The sequence below is a fragment of the Rattus norvegicus genome, chromosome X (assembly GCF_036323735.1).
Source record: "Rattus norvegicus strain BN/NHsdMcwi chromosome X, GRCr8, whole genome shotgun sequence".
Classification (NCBI taxonomy): Eukaryota; Metazoa; Chordata; class Mammalia; order Rodentia; family Muridae; genus Rattus; species Rattus norvegicus.
Genome location: NC_086039.1, coordinates 29035728 through 29059708, shown reverse-complemented (window position 1 = coordinate 29059708; position 23981 = coordinate 29035728). Strand labels below are relative to the sequence as shown.

At 39.1% G+C, this 23981-nt stretch overlaps 1 protein-coding gene across 5 annotated transcripts in view; it reads left to right on the top strand.

Moving 5' to 3' along the window:
* Arhgap6 (Rho GTPase activating protein 6) overlaps positions 1-23981 on the top strand; it is a 536433-nt gene that overhangs the window by 2636 nt on the left and 509816 nt on the right. The gene's annotated exons all lie outside the window — the stretch shown is intronic.

The window sequence follows — 23981 nt, the reverse complement described above, 5'->3', positions numbered from 1 at the left end:
CACAAGCTCTATAGGATTGCCGGGGATTTGTTTCCATAAAGGAAGGGAGATCTCATCAATTGTAATTAAATATCTTAAAGCTCAGTTAGCATTACAGAAATGAAATGAAATACTATGTAATTGCTGGAGATTTAGGTTAAATAAAGGAAACACAACCAAGCCAAACAGTTTGAAAATAGCCTCTCCGCTCTGGTAGCATAAGATAACTGCTAGATTGCACTTTTACTATATTACCCTACAAAATTAGCATTATTGATCACAAATAATAACACCATACACTGTTAATGTTAGAGACTGAGTTAAAGTAACTGTTGCTGCTGCATGACGTAGAGATTATGAAAAGTGAGCAAATACATTGCTGACTGGATCATGGAGATAGTCAGGGAAAAGAAAAGTTGAGGCGCATTACACCCAAAATAACTGGCTTGGTATTTGGGAAGAAGAGAGGCTACATTCTTTTTCAGGTTCACAAACACACATTAGCAGATGAATCTTATAGAAGGAACAGAAAGGAGGAGGGAGGGAGAGAGAAGGGGGAAAGGAGAGCTATCAAAAGCAAACCAACATTTAAGATTAGATATTTGCTGACATTCTTATCTGTTAACAACTCCTGTTCAGTGAACAAGAATTTGAGCTGCAGCAATAGTGGATGCTTCTGTCCATTTCAGAGTGTGTATGCACTCTACACCAAACTCATTTACCATAACATTCACCCTGTTGTGGCGGTGAAAACTGGATATATTGCCATAGAGCAAAAAGAACAAACTTTTCTCATAAAAGGTTTAAGTGTGTAGGAAGGTAGGGGTGGGAATCCTTTCATGCTTGAGGCATGTATGGGGTGGTTGGTAGAATCCTGGCATGTAAGTCCAATGCTGGTTAGGCTCAGTAGAGGTCAAGCTATCCTAATATAACCCCTAGATCTGAAATTTAATGGTCTGGGTTACCTTTCAAAGGTTGAATGTCCTGGAACCCTTTCAAACCCCAGGAAAATTCATCCCATTGGGCACTGCCTGTCTTTTTTCCTTGTAAGCAAGTTGTGTCCTTTGTCTCAAGAGAGAAAGTTTAATAACGATGGTAAAAGCCCAGCAAGTGGGCACTCTGCATAGTTACCCACAGGCTTCAGAGAGCTTTGGTTCACTCATACTTGGTTCTTGCACTTTCCTGGTTTCTCAACTTTAGCGCTATTGCTATTTGAGGTGCAGTGGTTCTCTGCTATGGGTGTTGCAGTGTTGTGCAGTATCCCTGTCCTCTGCCCACTCTGTGCCCTGGAGCACCTGTCTTAGTTTGGGGAAGAGTATTGTGATGAAACACTGAGCAAAAAGCAAGTTGAGGAGAAGAGGGTTTATTTCAGTTTATACTGCTACATTGTAGTCTATCACTGAGACGTCAGGACAAGAACTCAAACAGTAGAGGAACCTGGAGACAGGAACTGATTGATGCAGAAGCTATGGAGGGATGCTGCTTACTACCCTGCTCCTTGCAATGGTTAACATGATTTTCCTTTATAGACCCTGGACTACCAGTCCAAGGATGGCACTACTTACAAAGGATTGGTTTCTCCCCCATCAATCACTAATCAAGAAAATGCCTTACAGTTGGATCTTGTGGAGGCATTTTCTCAACTGATATTCTCTCCTTTCAGACACCTCTAGATTTTGTCAAGTTTACATAAAACTGGCCATCCAAGCACCTCTTTATTCCAGCATGACAACAAAAAACTGTTGATCAGTCCAAATACTTTCTAGGGGCAGACCCACTCTAGCTGAGGACCACTGCATTTGTGAGGTTGAGTGTTACACCCCAGGCTGGGTACCTAGCAAATACCTACAGAAGGGTGGTGATCTAATCTAATTTATCCCTGGTGCCTTCTTCTGCTTCTTAATCCACAAAGATGTCACCTGGAGCCATATTTGCAGACTTCACATATCTCTTATAGTATCTTCATATACATGTATCTACTCCCCTAAGTACACATGAATATTTGAGAATTTATTTTCAGGTTTAATAAGCTATGGATCACATCCCTTTGCGTTTAGGAAGTGATGGCCCATATCCATTTGCAAAAGACTGTGGTTTTAAACCAAATCGGGCACACAACAGTTTCCACTCTCAAGATGCTCATAAATGCCCACAATTCTATTCTTGTGGTAACTCAGTGCTCACCAATGCATGTTTTTGGTCTAAACCTGAGAGGTATTAGACAAAATCAGGAATGACTTTGTTAACATTCTCTTATTATGTGCTTCAGGATTGTTTTACCCAAGTCAGATGCATGGTCACACAGTATGGTGATGCAATCAACACATGTTTGCAAACTTGTGTTCTTTAGCAGCCAAACTCTGCCCCTAACTCTGATAGGAGAATACCACCTGTTCCTTCAAACTTGGAATCCCCTTGATTCTTGCGAACCAGACTTGAAATTGTGCCCATATGTTACTGGATATTTGCCAGCCTGGGTAACTCAGAATCCCAATAATTTCTGTAGCTATGGCTTCCAATTTTTTTCTTCCTTTCTGTTGAAGACACTTACTTCTCTCCATACCAAAAGTACAGAGAATTACCAATATGGGGTCAGTTCTTAATGAGGGCATGGTATAAAAAGATTAGCATTATGAGCGGCCAGAATTGATTCACTGTCTTTTGGGCAGGGTGTTGGAGGTTTTCACTCTTTTGAGAACAGTTGAATTTGATCTTTAAATATGACATAAACATAACTTACAAGAAGATGTAAAGTCATTTCTTGCATGTATTTGTGTGTCTATGTGAGGTGTATGTATGTGGCTGTTACAAAACAACCTCAGATGTTGGTTTTTACCTTTCACCTTGTTTGAAGCAGGGTATTTTGTTTAGTTGTGTGTTTGTTTGTAGTCCATAGGCCACTCTGGGTGGACTGAGAGCTTTGAATTCTCCCCTCCCTACCTCCTATTTTAAAGTATGAGATTATAGATGCATGGTGCAATGACCAGACTTATGTGTGTCTTGGGCATTTAAACTGAGGTTCTCACACTTGAATGGTAAGCCATCTCATCAGCTTCTGGGGGTGGGGGTGGATTTTTTTCCTGCAGAAGAAAAAAGTGAGAATGCATTGGCACAAAGGCATTGGTAACACCAGAGTTTCAGGAAAAAGAATGAGTTAAATGCAATAATATGTTTGAGATGGGGTGGCTAGGGTACCTCCAACCTAGTACATGTAGCAATGACAGCTTTTGATATAGCAATGTGTTGAAAACAGAAATCAGGCACATTGCGGAAGAAAACCTATAAGCATAGATAAAAATGGCATGAGAGTCAAAGCATGTTTTCTATTCTCTCCCAGAAGTGCAAAGATGTGAAATGATGTAGCCTGTTGGTTAAATGAGCAGTTAGGTGGAGTGGTAGTATCTGATTATCTCTTGGGTGCTCTTGTTCAACAGGCAGGGTAGTGTTTATCACTACAAGCCCCGAAATGTGAGTCTGAGGAATTTGGAATCCATTATTTAGAACCAGGTGATAGCTTATTTCTTCATCAATGGTGAAATGAGCCAATTCAAGATAGATTAGATTATATTAAAGGCGGGTTTATTGGGAAGTTGCTCTCATGCTGGTGAGTTCACTGGCCCCAGTGACTGAGACCAGGGAAGTCACCATGGGGAAAACATGAGAGAGAGAGGGGGGAGGGAGGGAGGGAGGGAGGGAGGGAGGGAGGGAGGGAGAAGAAGAAGAAGAAGAAGAAGAAGAAGAAGAAGAAGAAGAAGAAGAAGAAGAAGAAGAAGAAGAAGAAGAAGAAGAAGAAGAAGAAGGAGAAAACAAAATATCTGGATTATATAGGGAAAAGCCTCTGGGGGGACAGGCAGCCCCAGCTTCTGGTCTGGAAAGTTCAGGGTTAGGGGCAGGGTATGCCAGGAAAAAACTAAGAGATGCTGGGAGAACCTGTAGGCTAAGTTTTGTTTTGACACGTAAAACATACATCTCAGTTCCTTGTCCTGGCAGCTAAAATTAAACACCAGGGACTCTTAACCTAGCAGTGGATTTGTCCTCAAGAGACAGTTGGAAAATCATAAAGATGTTTGGGATGTTATATCTAGTAGTGCTGCTGTATCAGTTTCCTGATCACAAATTTAGTGGCTTAAAGCAGTATAAATCTATTCTCTTTCTAGAGATCAGTTCTCATGAATCCCACTACATTTAAGATGCCTGTGGAGCTGTGTTCTTTCTAAAGCCTGCTAAGATCTGCAGCCTTTCCTTTCCCAACAGCACTTCCCCCTTTATCTTCAAAGCTAGCCATGTGGTTATCTTTTTGATCCTTCTTCTCTAGTCATTTCTCCATCTGACGTTCTTCAAAATACTTACGCTTACATTGGGATCATCCCGGTAATCCAGGGTAATCTCACTATTTTAAGGACATCTGATCAGCAAACTTTAATTGCTTTTGAAACTTGAATTCTTTTCTATGATGTACTAAGAGGTTCCAGGAATTTAAACATGAGCATCTCTGGCAGGACATTATGATGTCTGCTACAGGGTGCTTTCTGCTAGGGACAACTATTTAGGAAGCCAGGGAAGTGGCCAAACACCCTGCAGTGTTCAGGGAAATCCTATCAGTAAGAATCACCACTCAAAGATAGCTGAGGGACTCTGCTGTGGAGGAGAATGGGGGAACTTGGGAGTTTGGAAGCCTGAGGGTATAACACAAATAAGTGAATATTTTAGAGGCATAACTCTGATATCTAGGGAAACATGTATAGAAATGTAAAACAAGCAGAAGTAGGTACTCAGGGGTGGGGTACATGGGACTATCATGCCAAGCATCCTGTAAACAAATGAGAGTTGACATATACCCATTACTTTAAAAACTTCTGTATTTCTTACCCTCCATTTTAGCCAGTTGTTTTCTTGCAGCTGTTGAAGTGCCTGAAAGCCGAACTCCCATTCATCTTTATATTCCTAAAACTACCTTATGTTCCAGAGTTTTAGATCACCCAAGGGTGCTCATTGCTGCAAGCATGTGGCGTACATTTTCTGATTTCCCAAGAGAAATTTCCCAAGAGAAATTTTCTCAGGATGAGCCCTGAATGGCTCAACCTGGAGCAGAATGATAGATTTCTTTCCTCTGAACACAGTCTCTTATCTCTGTCAGTTATTTTGGTTGCCACTAACACTTTCCTGATTGCATCTGGTTACAAGGCCAGGAGGTCTTTAATAACTTTTCAATTTTCTCTTCCTCCCTCTTCTTCTCTCTTCCCCCTTTATCCCCTCCCCCTTCCTTCTCTCCCTTCCCTTCTCTTCCCCTCTCTTCGCCTCTCCTCTCCTCTCCTCAAATCTTGAAATTCTTACTTCTCTCATTGTAAAAAAGATATGAAGGAAGTGTGAGGATATCTAAAGAGACTCTTTATATCTTTCTCAGGCTTTTTATTCTTATTGTCACTGCTTTTTTTTCTGTCTCCCCCCTCCAAACTCCCTTGCCATGGTGTCCTCCTGCTTGTTCATCTTGCCTTCAGTTGAATCTGTTCTTATTTTGATTTCTTAGACCAATAACACCATTATAATCATGTTGGTCTCTCATGAGGCACATTTGACAGAGCTCAGTGTGTATGGAATGGAGCTATAGAGACAATCTCTCACTGTGTATCCTTGGCTAGCTTGGATCAAAGAGATACATCACCCCTGCCTCCCAAGTGCTGGAATTAAAAAACAAAAAGCAAAAAACAACAAACCAAAACCCACGTGTCACTGCTCCTGATAATCCGAACTACTCAGCTAGTCCTTTTAGTGCCTTTTTACAAAATAGTCTTAGCTCTCCTTCAGCAACTCTGTTCTAACAAAACCAAAATGGTCACTTAGGGCCTCATTAAAATGTATTCACGGTCAGCTATGTAGTGGATCTTGGGAAAATATACGGGACACACAAGCCTTGCTCTGTACAGTACTTATAGCATGTGGAGGCAGCAGTGGTCATTGAATACATCTCTACAGTCATTTAGTGTGCTGAGCCATTATGACAGGGAGACTGTGGCAGATTAAATAACGACAACCCAAAGATGTCTGTATCCATATCTTAATCTCTAAATGTATATATATATATATATATATATATATATATATATATATATATATGCCAGCTTACATGGCAAAAGACTTTGTTAGTGTGAGACTATTGTGGGGTATATTAGTAGGGTGAATACAATCATATTTCCTCATAAGAGGGGATCAGAAGGGTTAAGTTCTAGGGGAAGGGGAAGGAGCAGAAGTGGGGGGAGAAAAAGAAAGGAAGGAGGAGGAGAGGAGGGAGAGATTTTGAAAATGCCACACTACTAGCTTTGAAGATGGAAAAAGAAGCGTGAGCCATGGAATGTACCAGCTTCCAGAAGCTGGAAAATACAAAGATACAATTTCTCCTCTAGAACTCCCTGTCCTAAGTACACAACTTTATAGATACCTTCATCTTCCTAACCCTGCTCCCAAAAGTTTGGAAAATGTATGTGTTTGTGATAATTTGTCACGGAAGTGTTATCAAATGGACATGGGGTCTAAGGTGGCCTGGAATGCATCAAGTAAAACATCCCAGAGAAGGCTCTGTTTGAGACGGAACATAGGGCTGGGAAGATACCTCAGTTAGTCTATAAAACTCATACCTCTTAAGCATCTGAACCTGAGTTTGAATGTTCAGAACACACATGAAAATGCTAAATGGAACAGACCACATGGAGCTCAAGAAGAAGGTTGACCAATGTGTGGATGCTTCCATCCTTCTTAAAAGGGGGTACAAAAATATTCATAGGTGGGGATATGGAGACCAAGTGTGGAGCAGAGACTGAAGGAAAGGCCATCCAGAGACTGCCCCACCTGGGGATCCATCCCATATACATACAGTCATCAAACCCAGACAATATTGCTGATGCCAAGAAGTGCATGCTGACAGGAGCCTGATATAGCTGTCTCCTGAGAGGCTGTGCCAGAGCGTGACAAATACAGAGGCAAATGCTCACAGAAAACCATTGAACTGAGAACAGGGTCCCCATTAGAGGAGGTAGAGAAAGGATTGGGGGAGCTGAAGGTGTTTGCAACTCCAAAAGAACAACAATACCAACTAACCTAGAGCTCCCAGGGACTAAACTACCATCCAAAGAGTACACATGGATAGACCCATGACTCCAGCTGCGTATGTAGCAGAGGATGGCCTTGTTGGGCACCAATGGGAGGAGAAGCCCTTGGTCCTGACAAGTATAGTGGAATGTCAGGGTAGGGAGGCAGGAAGGGGTGGGTGGTTGGGGAGGGGCAGCACCCTCATAGAAGAAGGCAGAGGAGGGATGGGATAGGGTGTTTATGGATGGAAAACAAGGAAATGGGATAATGTTTGGAATATAAATAAAACATATCCAATAATGGAGTGGTTTGTGCCTCTAATCCAAACACTGGGAAGGTGGAGACACGGGGGGATGACTGGGTTTCCTGGGTAGTCAGACTAGCCCAATTGGTGAGCTGTAGGCCAGTAAGAATCCCTGTGTTAACACGATGAGTGTCATTCTTGATGCTGTCATGGAGGTTGTTCTCTGACTTTCACATGTCAGTGTACCTGTGTGCAGAAGAATTACCATACAGAAGCATAAAATGAGGGAGTATATTATGCTTGAGAGACCTAGAGAAATTTGCCTGGAGTAGAAAGATGGATAGGTCTGGTTGGACTTTGAGCTCCATAATATTGATTTCATCATTTAACAGTGTGGTGGTTTGGATATGCTTAACCCAGGGAGTGGCACTATTAGGATGTATGGCCATGTTAGAGTAGGTGTGGCATTGTTGGAGGAAGTGTGTCACTGTGGGGGTGGGTTTTGAGATCCTTCTCTGAGCTGTCTGAAAGAGAGTAGTTTTCTTCTGGAAAAAGATGTAGAAATCTTGGCTTCTTCTCCAATACCGTGCCTGCCTGGTTGCTGCCATGCTTCCTATCATGATGATAATGAAGTGAACTTCTGAAGTTGTAGGTTAGCCCCAATTAAATGTTGTCCCTTATTAGAGTTGCCTTGGTCATGGTGTCTGTTCACAGCAATGGAAACTCTAAGACAAACTGATAGTTCACTGAAGATGTTATATATGTTGTATATCCTTTGATTTTTGGTAACTTAATTCCAGGTCTATCTGAGAAGTCTATAATTTTGCTGTATGGATCAATTGGTTACAATGGTCAGATGAATAAACTTAGACTCTGATGTATTTCCTAATATAATCAGAATTTGTAAAACTATGAACTTATTTTTTATGGTAAACTCCTGATTATGGTTCATAGCAAAATATGCTCAAGGGCTAAGAAAGTCTGTGTTGACAGTGAATCTCCTAGATCCTGGAGGCATGCTTTTGGGAACATTACATCGTATTCTAAAATTTACTGCATCTGTACTAAACCATTACTTACATAGAGTGCGGTTATGATTACAAATGTCATAATATGGAAGAGACACCTGGAATGGAGTGTGTAAACATTGAAATTAATTATTATTCCATCTGGTAAAAACTGATGTTTTCATTAGCCATTAGGGTGATGCAAATCAAGACTATTATAAGATTGAAATGAGGAACTGTTGTCAAGATGTGAAAAAAATTATCATGCTCTTGTGCCACTAGCAGAAATGTAGAATGACGCAGTAGTTTTTATAGTCATTTGACAGTTGTTAAACGTGTCAGAGAGCATTAAGCTATGACTCGGCAATTTGCTCCTGGTTATGTACCCAAGAGAAATGAAAACATGTCCCATCCACACTGTATGCTTGTGTGTCAGAGCAGTGTTATTCATATGAGTAGAATGATGGAAGCAAGCCAACCATTTATCAGCTGCTCGATGAATGGAAAACAAAACATGGCCTAGTCACACAGAAGGAGATTATTTGGTAACAAAGTACACGAAGTACTGATGCATGCTACACAGGAGTGTGTCTTGAAAACATTGTGGGAAAGAAGGAGTTCACTGCAAAAGATCACTGGGTTTGTGATTGTATATAGATGGATGATCCAAAATAGGCAAATACAGGTAGAAAGTAGATTAGTAGTGGTCAGAAATTGACAAGTGGGGGGTGTAGGGTGGGGGTTGGGGGGAGTGGGGGAGGCAGTGAAGATTGATTTTTTTTTTTTCCGGAGCTGGGGACCGAACCCAGGGCCTTGTGCTTCCTAGGTAAGCGCTCTACCACTGAGCTAAATCCCCAGCCCCTGAAGATTGATTTTTAATGGGTATCTCTTTTGTAGGCTAATGAATGTGATCTCAAGCTTGATACAGGTGATGATTATACAACCTTGATGATAAAATGAAAATCATCATCAATGTGCACTTTAGAAGGTCTAATGATCTGATCTGTGAACTGACTTCAGCCAAAGAAAAAGGGAAGATTCTCATTATTTCCAGAAAACACACTAAGCTTTGCTGCTATGTCGCCTTTGCAATAAGAATAAACACAAGTGTAGGAGAACAGTGTTTTGCATCCTTTCTTTGAAGATTCCATAAGGGAAGTAGTAACAGCTTTGGAAGATTCAGTAGAGGAGTGAGCAGCTACCTCTGGGACTTTCTGAGATTGGTTACCATGGAAATTCTACACACTTCTTATTAACATTGGAACCAGCACAGAGAGGCTATTAAAATGATTGCTTTTCAGAAATGCCAGCTCTTTGTCAAAAAAGCACCACAACTACATGCAACCGTAAAAATGATCCTGGCTATACCTCATCAGAGCTATTAAACAGCCAACGACATTCAGGAAGTATTAGAACAAAAAGGAATTTGAGAACCAGCCACTTCTTAAGTAATCATGTTGATGGACCCAAGAGCAGAACACTGAGCCCAGGAAATCTTTGGAGAGGTGGAGTGCACTGAGTTTTGTTGCCTTTAGGAACAACAAAATAATGTTTTTTTTCTTTGTTGTTTTTTCTTTGTTGTTGTTGGTTTTTTTTTTTTTTTTTGGCTGTAGCTCTGTCTTACTCATGGAAACAAGAGCTGAAGTGTGAATTGGATCGATTCTCAGGTTGCACCTTTGATAACTTCATCTTTCCGTTGTAGCAGCAAGTACTCTGAGAACAAGATATAGAGGAGAAGGGAAAGGAGGAGCCTTAGGTGACAAAAGCTTTGACAACTTAAGCTTTATTACAGTAAGACATCTGCTTTAGCTAATGTCTTGAGCCAGGGGAATCTTGGATTTGGTTGCCTGGTATTTTGGGTTTTGAACAAAGTCCAATTCTTCTCCAGCTGAAACTTTACATTGGTTCTTTGTTGAATGCAGTTGAATGAAAGTTGATGGATAATGATAATAGTGGTAAGTGAACGGGAAATTAGTATTTGTAGGGTTTGGAGAGTGAGCACCGGGAACTCTTGGGGACAGTGATGCTATCAGCATGGATGGAGGAAACCAGAGAAGGAAAGAAGTGGATAGACCCAAAAGGCCTGGATTCAAATCCAATGACCAGGACACAGGAAGGAAAACAAGCCAAAATAAAATATAATGAAAGGTGTACCTACCCACACAGCTTGGAATCAAAGCAATAACATTAAGAACACCCCCCCTCCCCCAAATAAACAACAAACTGTAGGATAAGCTCTAAGGAGTTGATTTAGTAAAAATAAATTTATGTCTACTTCATGCGCTGAGAATTTGGTCTTGCCATCACGACTGTAGAAGAGGTGGTAATCAACAGATGAGTGAGGGGGTACAGCTGCATAGGATAATTGCAGAAGTTGATTAGAAATTCATTTTATAAGTTGGTAAGTAAGGTACAGTTTTCATGGTCAGCACTGGAGCAAGAACAAGCTGTCACCCCAGGCATTTTGGCTTAGTGCGTTGGAACACAGGAATTTGACACACTTGCACTGTGGATTTGGTGTAACCCAACACATGCCAATAGGCCAAGGGGCAGCCTTCATTCCAACACACAGAAACCTTATCTCATTGGACATTTGTTTGCATGAACTATACTTCAAAGGTTGGAAAGTGGAGAATAGTCGAAGCAGCTCTAGCTGGAAATGGCAATGTGCTTTTCTCTTCAAGGCTACTCTGTTCACATTTCGTTATTCTATGATGATCACATGAGATGAAGCTGACTTTTTTTTAAAACTCATCTTACCAACATCTCTCTAGAATAACAAGGCAGGCAGATTCACTCAGCTGAGACTGTCTCTGTACACAGATGTGGTACTTAAAGTCCTCCTACTGGGTTGCTTCATCCAGCCGTGATATGAGGCCTAGTGTTATTGTAATTTATGTCGTATTCAGTTGATATCCCTCGGAGGTCTGATCTTTTCAGAAGGGAAACAGCAGAAGAGGGATGGATCTTGGGGAAAGGGAAGGTGAGAGGGGGCTTGGAGGTGTAGATGGAAGGGAAATTGCATTCAGGATGTATTGTATAACAGAATAAATAAAAATAATTTATAATAATAATAATAATGGCAATGATAAAAGAATTATTATATTTGGGCCAATTGGGTGTTCATACGAAGTGGTAGAAGGTCCTGGGTATCAAATTCGTATTATGTTATAGCAGAAAGCCTTGATCTTAAGGTCAGGTATGTGAACACTGACAGCTTCTCAATGTCTGATTATCATGTGTTTTGTCTGAAAAAATAAGTCTTGGAAGAAATTAGATGATATATGCAAGACAATTGTTTACAAAAAGTCTGACTGTTATTTCTATTAGCATTTCTAGGCAGATTTTAGTATTCTCTACTTGAGTGGAAAGTCCTTAAAGGTCTTCTATCCTGTCCAGAAATCTATGTGATACTTAAATTTCATCTATGGCATGAAATTAAATTTTAAATTAAAAATTAAATTTTTATTTTAATTTTTAAATTTTAAATTAAATTTTAACTTTATTCCTCCTAATTGACAGCCAAGATGAAGAACTTTGTATTTGTCCTGGCATTTTAGATGGTAATGCACACAGATCTATTTCCTGGTATTGTGTTGAAAGGGCAGTTGTATTAGTTATTTGTCTGTGGTTGTGATAGAACACTCTGACCAAAAGTAATTTGTATAAGGAAGAGTTTTCCATGGGCTTACAATTCCAGAAGGATAAAAGCTAATCATGGCAGAAAGTATGACAGCAGGTAGGCAGGGCACAATTGATCACATCTTCATCTATGAATAAACCACAGGGAATGAACTGGAAGTGAGTTAAGGCTTTCAGCTCCCAAACCCTGCTTCCAAAAATGCACTTCCTCCATTCAGGCTGCACTTTGGCACAACCTCCCCAAACAGTCTCATGCAGTGCGGGACCAAGTTTTCAGAGGCTTAAGCCTATGGGGTTTACTTCTCGTTTAAGCTACCACAACAGTTCTCTTGTGACTTTCATCATGCTACAAATTCTATCTCTCCTGTTATATAACTAACCACTAATCTATTATTATTATTATTATTATTATTATTATTATTATTATTATTATTATTAGGAAGTACATACAGGTTGGGGAGCATCAAACGAGGGCTTTGTCCAGTGTCCTTTCATGACTTTATTAAAACTAGAATTGAAGAAAACTTGAAACTGAAAAATATTGATCCAAAGACATTTTGCAAAGTATTTATAGAAATGCAAGATCAAAACTGAGTATCTTGAAGTTCTTGGAGTCAACATCATGAGTCAGACTTCTTTCAATTAGAAAGTTCAATGAAAAATACAGCATTCACATTTTATGAGAGCACTGCTCTTGGTCTTAGCAAACCTATAAATAGGTGGGCAGAGTCTGGTTTTAACACTAATACACTCGCTCAATAAACTGGATGGTCAGAATGTGCTTGTTTGTCAAAATACTGAAAGAATAGACACAAAAGGTAGCATAGAGATGGTTCTCAAACTTGAAGGTCACCATTGGTCTAGACATTCTGAGGCTTACACTCAGCAAATATATTTGCTATTCTGCTGCAATAATTGTTCCTTGATTTGTTTATTGATTTATTATTAGCAGTGCTTGCAATTGAACCCAGGGCCTCATGCATACTAGGAAAGAAGTCTGTATATCCCAGCCCTAATCTTCTAAATTTAACTTGTTAAAATTTAAGAGAGTTGTGTTTTTTCATTCTCCATGTATAACTTCCTGTACCCTAGTCAGCCCTGTAATTTGCTACATAGCCAAGGATGATCTTGAACATCTGGCCTTTAATTTCTGATTCTCTTATATCTACTTCTCTAGTCCTGGAATTACAAGCATGAGCTACTATATCTGGCCTGTGCAGGGCTGGAGATGGAACCTTAAGATTCAGAAATGCTAGGCAAGCATTCTACCAACTGATATGCATCCCTAGACCTATATTACTTTTTCTCATATGGTGAAAAGATTAGAGAAATGACGAAGTATTTAGGTTCACGATCAGTGTTTTTAAGTTGAAATTGCTCATTCAGAGTTATGAGTTTTAAAAAGGCAGAATAATTTGTTCCTCTTTTAAATATTAATATATACTTGGTTCTCTTTGGTGGCAGCTAGATGCAGGGGAGTTAACGAATCATGGTAGTTTTATTTTTTTCTCATTCAAAAGTGCCCTTTTCATAGAAAAATATTTAAAATTCTGCTCTGTGTCTCATTCTCATTAGCTTCCTAAATTATACAAAGATATGGTAGATTATAGCTCACATGAATGTTCATTGACTGAATCTAAAACCATTCTATACAATGAATTTATAGACAAGTTCATTGGACAAGAAAGTTGGAAAATTAAAAAGAAAATTAGCATAGTACACAAAGATTCCTTTCATTAGTTGAATGTGTCAATGAGATATTTTTACAGCACAAAAAGTTTAATATTTTCATTGTACTCACAAGGACTCTGTGCAAAGCTTGCCATCACAATTACCAGTGTCATTTTGCCATTTTTAGATATATGTGCAACTTTTTAAAAATATGTTTTATTTAATATATGCACAATTTCGAACTTTGCAGAAACACTATGGTTTAGAAATAAAAATGTAAGTCTGGTTATATTGGGAACAATTGGGATAACCTATTCGATGAAGATAGATTTTTTTAAAATTATGCAAAACTGTAGCAGCCAAAGATCTGTGTCTTCATTCGAATTTCCTCAAAGACAGGATGTGGGTGAATGCAGTGGAGTTGGAAGGTGACATCAGGAAGCAGGAAGGAAGAAGACAGATTGAAGCAAAAAGGAAGGAAATGTCATCATGAAGCTCTGCCACAACAGGTGTAGCTGTGGGCAGGGGGATGGCTAAAGTTCCACCAGAAACACTGGGAAGTATAGATCCACCTTTGTTTCAGTTAGCTATTTCCACAGACGAGCAGTTTTCAACCTGTGGGCTCTGACCCCTTTAGAGACTGAATGAACCTTTCATAGGGGTTATACGTCAGATATCCTGACTATAAGATATTTACATTACAATACATAACAGGAGCAAAATTAGGCTTTTGAAGTAACAATGAAAACAAATTTATGCTTGGGAGTCACCACAATATAGGATCTGTATTAAAGGGTTGCAGCATTAGACAATTGAGAGCTACTGCCATAGATTGCTTTACAGATTTGCCCAGACCTCAGTAGCATGGACATATGTGTGTCAGAAATTAGATTCTAGCTTAACTGGGGGGTTCTGTTTTCAGTGGTGTGAGCTGGACACATCCACTTGCCTACTTACTGCTTGGATCTGGGATGTGTGGCAAGTTCACTGTGGTTCGGTTTACTGTCTGGTATCTGACTGTTTCTCCATAGGCCTTGGGTTTACTTACCGTATGACTAATCCCAGTTATTTGGTCAAAGAGAATGACAGGATTAGGCAACACAAAGTCAAGAGAAATGGATTCTACCTTTTGATAGGGGGACTGAGAAATACCTTTTTCTGTTAGCTGCTGGAAGCTAAACAAGGTGACACTGGAGTATGTCTGCAGTGGTTTCTACCTGCTGTGGGTTGGCATTGACTAGCCTGCACTTGGAGGCACATGATAGGATGTGCATTACTGAGGGATCACTAGCAGCACGAGATCTGCCTGAGCTTGTACAAAGCCGCTCTGCACAGTTAGCATATAACTAACTGTGATGCAAATAACAGCATCTAGAAGTAGTTACTCAAAATCCTCACGAACCAAGAGCATAGCAAATAGGCAAAATAGAGATGTCTAGCTCTGGGTCAAATTCCAGTGTCACTATGTATGAATTCCAAATTTCAATTCGCTCAACCTATTAACTGTGCAAGGGGGATATAACTGCACTGACGTTATAAACAGTCATGAAATCAGTCGGATAGTGTCGTCGGGAAGAATGAAGTATGAGAAGTTCTGTAGAAGTGTCTGCTTCAATTACTTAATAGAATTTATTCTGAATTGTTTTTGTAGGGAGATACAAGTACATTTTATCATATTTCTGGGGTGAAAAAGCCACAATGTAAATGTAAATCACTACAGCAAGATACAATTTTGGTTTCGTAAATTGTTGGAAAGATGTAGTAGTTGAGGAACTACAATGCAGTGCAGTTTTTCCTCTGTATTTAAAATTTAAAGCTGGAGTTCTGCATTTCCAGTTGTATTACAATGAATGCTATCTGATTTTTGTCAGATGTCTGTGTCCATAAATAAATTGAAAAATAAGACATTCTTTAGTTATAGAATTGCAACGAAGAAGTAATTAAGACTCTGAGTCTTGGGACTGCTGTTAGAGTATCTAATTTTATTTCCTAGCTCCATACTGAGTAACGCACAACTGCCCAGAACTCCAGGCATATGCAATCTGTCACACACACACACACACACACACACACACACACACACACACACAGAGAGAGAGAGAGAGAGAGAGAGAGAGAGAGAGAGAGAGAGATTCACACATACATAAATAAAAATAAAATGATTCTTTTAACAGCTCTCTGTGGAGCAGTTGCTCATTTAATGATAGCTTTAGCTTTAATTGATTTCTTTTTGTCTTTTCGAGAATTTCAGCATATTCTTCAGTTGACAGTGCCTGTATCTCAGGCAGGACTTGTTTATCATAAAGTATCATTGTGCAAAGCTGCTAATCCTTAGAACTATTCCATCTCCTCCCAAAAGATTGCTCTGAGCACATGTTTAAGTCTCTCTCTCTCTCTCTCTCTCTCTCTCTCTCTCTCTCTCTCTCTCTCTCTCTCTGTGTGTGTGTGTGTGTGTGTGTGTGTGTGTGTGTGATATGTTACTCAAATGCATAATTTACTTGGATTTTCTCAGTCATCCTATTATCATCCCTTTTCTGCTCCAGGATAAAGTCCTGAACCCCAGGTTGCTTCTGATTCATATGGCTTCTTTGTCTCCTCCAATCAGTCTTTGTCTTTTATGATTTTGACATCCTTGAAAAGCATTTGGCTGGTTGTTTAGAAGAATGTCCCTTTATTCTCTCCTTTTTTTCTTGTTTTTTCTTTCTTTCTTTCTTTCTTTCTTTCTTTCTTTCTTTCTTTCTTTCTTTCTTTCTGATTTTATGCTCCATGATTAGACTAGAATGATGTGAAGAATACACAAAAATGTCACTTGAATAACAGTGTAACTGTTTATCAAGTTTAGTAAAAATTGATGCTTCTGATCATGGTGATGTTTTCAGTCCAAGGAGAGTCATCATCTTGCTCTGCTGTGTGCCAGGTAGCATGGCTATATGCTTGTTGGGAAGGTATAGTATTGAAGGCATGGGCATGTAGCTAAAGGAAAGAAAACAGTTTATAGTTATGCAAGCTATGACCAGCTGACTTAAGTAACTATTTGAAAATATTCTTTTTTAAAAAAATTCTGGATTTGCATGCCCTTCTCCCTGTTTCAATGAAAAAGGTTTTTTCTTCTCTTTTTAACCCATCACTTTGTCGTTTCCTGTTACCCTTAGTTCCCAACAACATGTCTTAGGGTGCTACATGTATTGGTTTATTGAGCTAGTAGAATTCTATGATCAGAATGTTTTTTGTCATTTCCCAATTGGAAAGACAAGAGAACGGAATGCTGAGTAAATATTCATTTACATCAGCAGCATTCTTCTGTGCTCCTTGGGTGCATATGTCTCTCTTGTTAACAGTGCTAGAATAAACACATAATTCTACCAAAATATTAGCAGTGTGTGCTGCTTTCCTTCATTTGCCAGGACTGTTTCATAAGTACCATGGGGGAAAAATACCATTGGCTAGCATTATCGGCAGTTGTGTTAATGTTTCTACTGAACAAACTATGGCGTTTAGGCTGTGCTGTGCAAACAGAAGAAAAAAAATGGGTCTGGCTTTGGTTGTATTTCAAGACTATACTGATGCTGCTACCAATAAGCTCAATTTTAACTTAAATATTTCTCTTGGTCAAAGTTGGCATCATTATTTTGTATAATGCTCATGAGCTAAATACCTTGTGGAAGATACATCTAACGTAAGATCTCGTTTAGGGTGGAGTGATACCAAAACAGATGTTTATAATGTACTTTCAGCAGGAATTTGTGAATTGAATCAGATATTCATGTTTGTCAAAATACTTTTAGTTAAATGGAACAAATGGATTTTCTCAACAATGTTGTTCCTCTGGCTTCTATCTTTACATCATGTTTTCCTTCCTTTCAACTATCATTTCTGTCCTTGAAAGGTACAACTTATTGTGTCCCATCCCAGTTGCATCTCATCTTCACGTGTCTACAGAATATTTACAGTTTCCATCATTGTTTCAAACTAACTGTTTAACATGGCCAGTGAATCTTTTTCCCATAAAGGGAAACTAAGTCATTGAATTAACTTTTCTGCGACCATCACTTTCACAATCTCAGAACCCTGAAAAGGTATTTGAGAATTGATCCTCAATTGGCCCTCCTAACAGTGAGTCCCCTTTCCACAATAGATTTGTATTCAGCCTTTGCTCACTAATCCTCTTTACTTTCCCTTCAACTCTCAGCCAGGGCCTCCTAAATAGTTTCCTGGCTGGTGCTTTCTTGTCATCCATGCTCCCTCTTCCCAAAACACAGATTTCATCATTTAATTTCCTGTTGCCCTGGCTGTCAATCTGGCCTCTCCTATCCATTCTGGACACCCTTTCTTTGTGGGTCTCGATTGCACACCTTGCCTGGTCCTTGTCACTATTGCCAGACTTCTTCCTTGCCCTTCTCAGAGATCACCTTTGCTTTTCACAGTTATGTTCCAAGCTCTGAAAACAAATGGAAGCTTGAGGAAGACCAAGTTCTTCTTCATGTCCAGTTCACAAACATAATGTGCTTCTGGGAAGCTTGGTTTTGAGTTTCTCTGTGATGCTGCTAGCTGTTCAGTACTATCTCAATTTTTTTTTTGTTAGTTAGAGCCAATTTCTAGGAAACTAGACAACAAGGTCAAAGTATATACTGCATCAGTTACCTTTGGCCTTGATAAAGCTGCCAGAAATAACCACAAAGCTTGACCTCATGCTGCTTCTGTCTAGATACACAAATCTATAGGTTGGAGGAGTACTTCAGTTGGTATCAGCAGAATGTCTCTTCTCTTCTATGCTTGTTCATGGTGTACATGTTCTCATCTGGCACCTTGGTTTCATGTAGTCCTTCATTCTCCAACAAGTAAGCTCTGGCTTCTACTAACGTTGGATGGAAGACTGAAACAGGGAAACAAGATGCTCTAAACCTTTTTAGGCACCGGCTGGATATGCACAACTATCTCTGATGTCATCAGGCTAGTCTAAATTCAAAGAGGCTCAGCAATACATTCTACTTACAAGTCACTTAGAAATTTCCACCACATTGCTAGGGACCAATTCTATAAGCCATTTCTCATACGTGAGTCACTTAAAGGTTTGAAGGGTGTGTGTATCAAAGGAAATACCAAAACAATTATATTCACTCATTAAATTATAGTATCTTCAGGTTAAATTCAAAATTCTATTTTGCATTTTTAGTATTCTACTTCTTTCACAATTAACAGGTAATAGTTGTGCAAATTAATCAATGGTTGCAAAAAGTTAATAAACTATGTTACATGCTTAGAAAAGACATTGGCTCTTTTCCTGTCTATGGAAGGTACTGACATTTCTTCACAAATAGCAAGAATTGTACATTTTAATGCATTAGGAGGTTAATTTGTCTGGACTTTGGGGCTATAAATTGTAAAATGTACTATTCAGGGGTGGAGTTTATAACTTTTAACCAAATATTTGCACCTTTCAGCATAATTTGCAGGAGTCAGCCGTTCTCTTGTACTGTGTCAGTTTGGGGGGAACTGAAATCAGGTGGTTAGAATTGATGTCAAGCTTTAATTCACATGCTATGTACTTTAAAATGCACTCACTACGTCGTAGAATTTAAAATGATTTTACTCATTTCTTTGTATGTGTGTGAGCACGCTCACAATGCACACATGCCACAATATGCATGTGGAGATGAGTGTTCAATTTGCAGGGGTCAGTTCTTCCATTTTACCACATGGGTTTTCAAGGGACTGAAATCAGGTAGTCAGACTTGACCTTCAGTATCTTTACCAATGCAGCCATTTTGCTGGCCCCATGTTTTTATCACTGGAAACCAACCAAACAAAAACCAAACAAATGAAAAACAATGAAGCAAATAAGCAAAAGACTCAATCACATACCTAGTTTGCATTAATGGTTTATGCGTGCCTACCATTTCATACAAATGGAATCATACAACATGTGACCTTCTGCATCTGCATTTTTTCATCTGGCATAACTTTTTGTGTGCATATAACACAAAAGGATTTAGCACAGAATATGCTTTTTTTTGTTTTTTTGTTTTTTTGGAGCTGAGGACCGAACCCAGGGCCTTGCGCTTGCTAGGCAAGTGCTCTACCACTGAGCTAAAACCCCAACCCAGAATATGCATTTTTAAAAGATTTATTTATTAACTTTATGTATGTGCTCTTAACCTCTGAGCCATATCTCCATCTACCTGTCCCCAATATTTTTATGGAGTGAACACATATATGTTTTACTGCATGGACCAATATTAACATTGAGATAAAATATAGAATTAAAAATATGGAAAATGACTAATCTGATTTAGGATAACATGAAAATTGTGACAAACTTAAGGATATATAAGTAAATATTGTTAGTTGATTCAAATGGGCACTTGCATGCTTGGTTGCTGTTCTGCTAATTAGCAGGAGATTGTGAGAGGGCCAATCTGAACATTGAATCATCAAAATTGGCTATTCTTCTTTTTAATTGTTTTAAAAAAAGTATTTTATTTTTCACGATAATATAAATATTTTCTCTTTCCTTATCCTCCCTCTAAGCCCTCCCATAAACCACTCCTTGCTTTCTTTCAAATTCAAAATGATTGTCTCTTTTTAAAAATCAAACACACACTCACAATTTTTTTCCTCAAATATATAAGTACAACTCATTCAGTCTATACTACTCTTCAGTCTACTCTGCTTGCGTGTATGATTTCAGGGGTGGCTATGTGTTATTAGATAACCAATTAGTATGCTTTTCCTTGCGGAAATCTCTTTTTCTTGGCACTCAGTGTGCCTTAGCTGCATCTAGTTCCTTTTGTAGGGCTGTGGCCTCATGCTTCCCCTTCCCCAGTCCATTGCTGTTGTCCTTGTTCAGCTCATATTTAAGCAGTCACTTGGTGCTACATTACTTACAGACACAGTCTGACAGCAAACGCCCTATTCTTCTGTCTCTTCTAATCCTTCTGTCTTCTCTTCTGAATTGGAGCTATAGTGTAGAAGTAAGTGTTAAGACTGGACTGCACAACTCTGCATTTTGATTGGTTGCAGTTTTCTGCAGCAGTCTCTTTCTGTTGCAAAAACAAGTTTCCTTGATAAGGGGTGAAGACTACCCTTATCTGTGGGTATGAGGACAACTATGTAGCATGTAGTCAGGGATTATGTTCTCTCTAAACCCTCCCTAGAGATAGTTCTTATGGAGGCTTCCAGTTCAGGGGTCTGTGGGTCTTGTGTCTCAAGTGCATGGTGTCTTCAATACTAGGAACTTATCTCCACCTCCACCGCTGGGTGGAAGGGGGCCACGAGGGCAAATTGCAGTTGCCTGTAATGTTTGGGGGAGCATCTTGAACAACCCTGACCACCAACTTTAAAGAGAATTTCTCCTGCGTGGTGTTGGAGTTTCTGATAGATGGTTTTTGCCTGTTGGAGGGAACATTGTAAGTCCATATAGAAAAGTTTCATTAAACTCGATTTGTTTATTTACACAAAGACTTAGGTGTATTCTAGGGTAGTTTTAGGTAGATAGTTAAGATTGAGTCCTAAAGACTTTTCTGACATCCTATTATTTTCTACTTTGTCCTCCCACCCCCATTTTTTCCCATTTTCACTATCAAATCATCTGTAGTATGACTCACCCAGGCAATGTTTTCTTTTTTTCTTTTCTGATCTCTGCAGTTAGTCCTGGTTATGTGTCCATATCTGAAGATTTGTTGCTAGGGACCTCAAATGCGAGCGAACATGTGATGTTTGTCTTTCTGGGTCTGAGTTACTTTCTTCAATATGATATTTTCTAGTTCCGTTCATTGTTGATAATTTCATTTTTCTTTATGGCTAGATGGTTATACCATAGTATATATACACCATATTTTCATTTTCCCTTCATCAGGTGAATGATATTTAAGCTATCTCAATTCCCTAGCTACTGTGAATATAGCAGCAGTGCTATGGAGCGTCATGTCGAGTCTTTTGGGAATATGCCAAAGAATGGTATGGATAGGTATTATGATAGATTTATGCTTAGCTCTTAGAGAATTCTCCACATCTACTTCCACAGTGACTAGACCAGTTTGTAATTCCACCAACAATGAATGAGGGTTCCATGGTTCCTTCCAGCATTTGTTTTTGGTCATTGCCATTTTGACTGAGGTAAGATGAAATCTATGTTTGCTTTGATTTGTACTTCTGTAATGACTAGAAATGGTGAACATTTTTGAGAAATTTCTCAGCCATTTAAAAAATTATTCTCTCCCATTCTGTGGACTTCTTCACCTGGTTGATTGTGTTTTTAGCTGGTAGGAACTTTTTGAATTTTATGAAGTCTCACTTGCCTTAATTCTTAGGCAAATGGAGTTCTATTCAATACTTCCCTTTTTATGTCTATATTATGTAGGGAACCTCCTATGTTTTCTTTCAGTGGTTTCAGTGTTTTAACTTTCACATTTAGGTCTTTGACTAATTTGGAATTAATTCCATGCAAGGAGATAGATACAGGTCTAATTTCATTACTCTGCAGATAGACAGTTTTCTAGCATTTTGTTTAAGAGGCTTTCTTTTTTTCCATCTTAAAGTTTTGGCATATTTTTAAGTGCTAATTGACGGAAAATATATGAACTCATGTTTAGGTGTTTGATTTTATTCCATTGGTCTGTGTATTAGTCAGGGTTCTCTAGAGTCAGAGAACTAATGGATAGTCTTTATATAGTAAGGGAGTTTGTTGACGACTTACAGTCTGCACTCCAATTCCCAACAACGGTCAGCAGCAGCTGTGCATGGAAGTTCCAGGATCTAATAGTTGCTCAGTCCCACAAGGCAAGCAGGCAAAGAGAGTCTTCCTTCTTCCAATTTCCTTATGTAGGTCTCCAGCAGAAGGTATGGCCCAGATTAAAGGTGTGTCCCACTATGCCAGGATCTAGGATTTCCTTTGGCCCAGATGACCTTGAACTCACAGATCTCCTTGCCTTAGTCTCCTGGAATTCATAGCCACTTTGCCTCAGGATCTCCATACAGGTCGGAAACTTGAATCTCCAGTTCTCAAGATCAGGATCACAGGTGAGCCTTCCAATTCTGGGTTGTAGTTCATTCCAGATACAGTCAAGTTGACAACCAGGAATAGCCACTACAGCCTATATGTCTGCTTACCTGTCCATAGCATACAGCTTTGATACAATGTCTCTGAAATCTGGAATGATAGTCTCTTTAGCACAGTTCTTTGTCTCAGGATTATTTGGCTATCTATGGTCCTTTGTAACTTCATATGTATTTTAGGAATTTTTTTTCAATTTTTGTGAAGAATGGGCTGGGGTGGGGTTTGAATGTGATTATATTGAATCTGTAGTTTTTGGTTAAAAAAATCTTGGGGCTGGGGATTTAGCTCAGTGGTAGAGCGCTTACCTAGGAAGCGCAAGGCCCTGGGTTCGATCCCCAGCTCCGAAAAAAAAAAGAACCAAAAAAAAAAATCTTACCTTTATACATGAAGTTGAAAGGTTCCCTTTTTAATGGAAACACTGTTCAGCTTCTGGTTGGCATATGTGAGCTGCTAGCATCATTTTTTTCTGTATATTGGGAGCATTGTTAGATAAAAGTCAGAGCTATTTTAACACAATTACTTTGATAACCAGTAGTCAGTCTCATAACCATGATAGTTTCTATGTGAATAGTAGGTTGGTATTATATGCAGGGTGAAAATGATGTCCTGGTTAGGATGGAGTGAACAGTTCATGAATTCATCATATCACTGAGAAGAGAACACAACTTAAAATTATGTATTGCTTGCTTCCATAATTTAAAGAGATTTATGTTTTGTGTGTATGAGTGTCTTGTCTACATGTGTGTTTGTGCACCACATGAATGCCTGATGGTGCCAAGAGTCCAGAAAAGAATATCAGATCCCCTGGAACTGGTGTTATAGACAGTTGTGAGCTGTCATGTTGGTTCTGGGGACTGAACCCAGATTCTCTAACCTGGAATTTTCCATTTAATAGTTTTGGACTGCAGATGGTATAGTTCAAAGGAAACTACTGTATCTGACTAGGTGTAGATTCTCTTAGTATACTGAATCTTAAATACACTTATTGTTTAGTATTCTTTAGTTGCTCTGTTGATGAATTTTGCTGAAAACATTTCTTTTTTTTTTTTAAAGATTTATTCATTTATTATATATAAGTACACTGTAGCTGTCTTCAGATACACCAGAAGAGGGCATCAGATCTCTTTACAGATGGTTGTGAGCCACCATGTGGTTGCTGGGAATTGAACTCATGACCTCTGGAAGAGCAGTCGGGTGCTCTTAACCGCTGAGCCATCTCTCCAGCCCCTGAAAACATTTCTTTTGGTCTTAAATATCTTACAAATACAAGATACAGGGCATGCTATTAACAAACACCTTG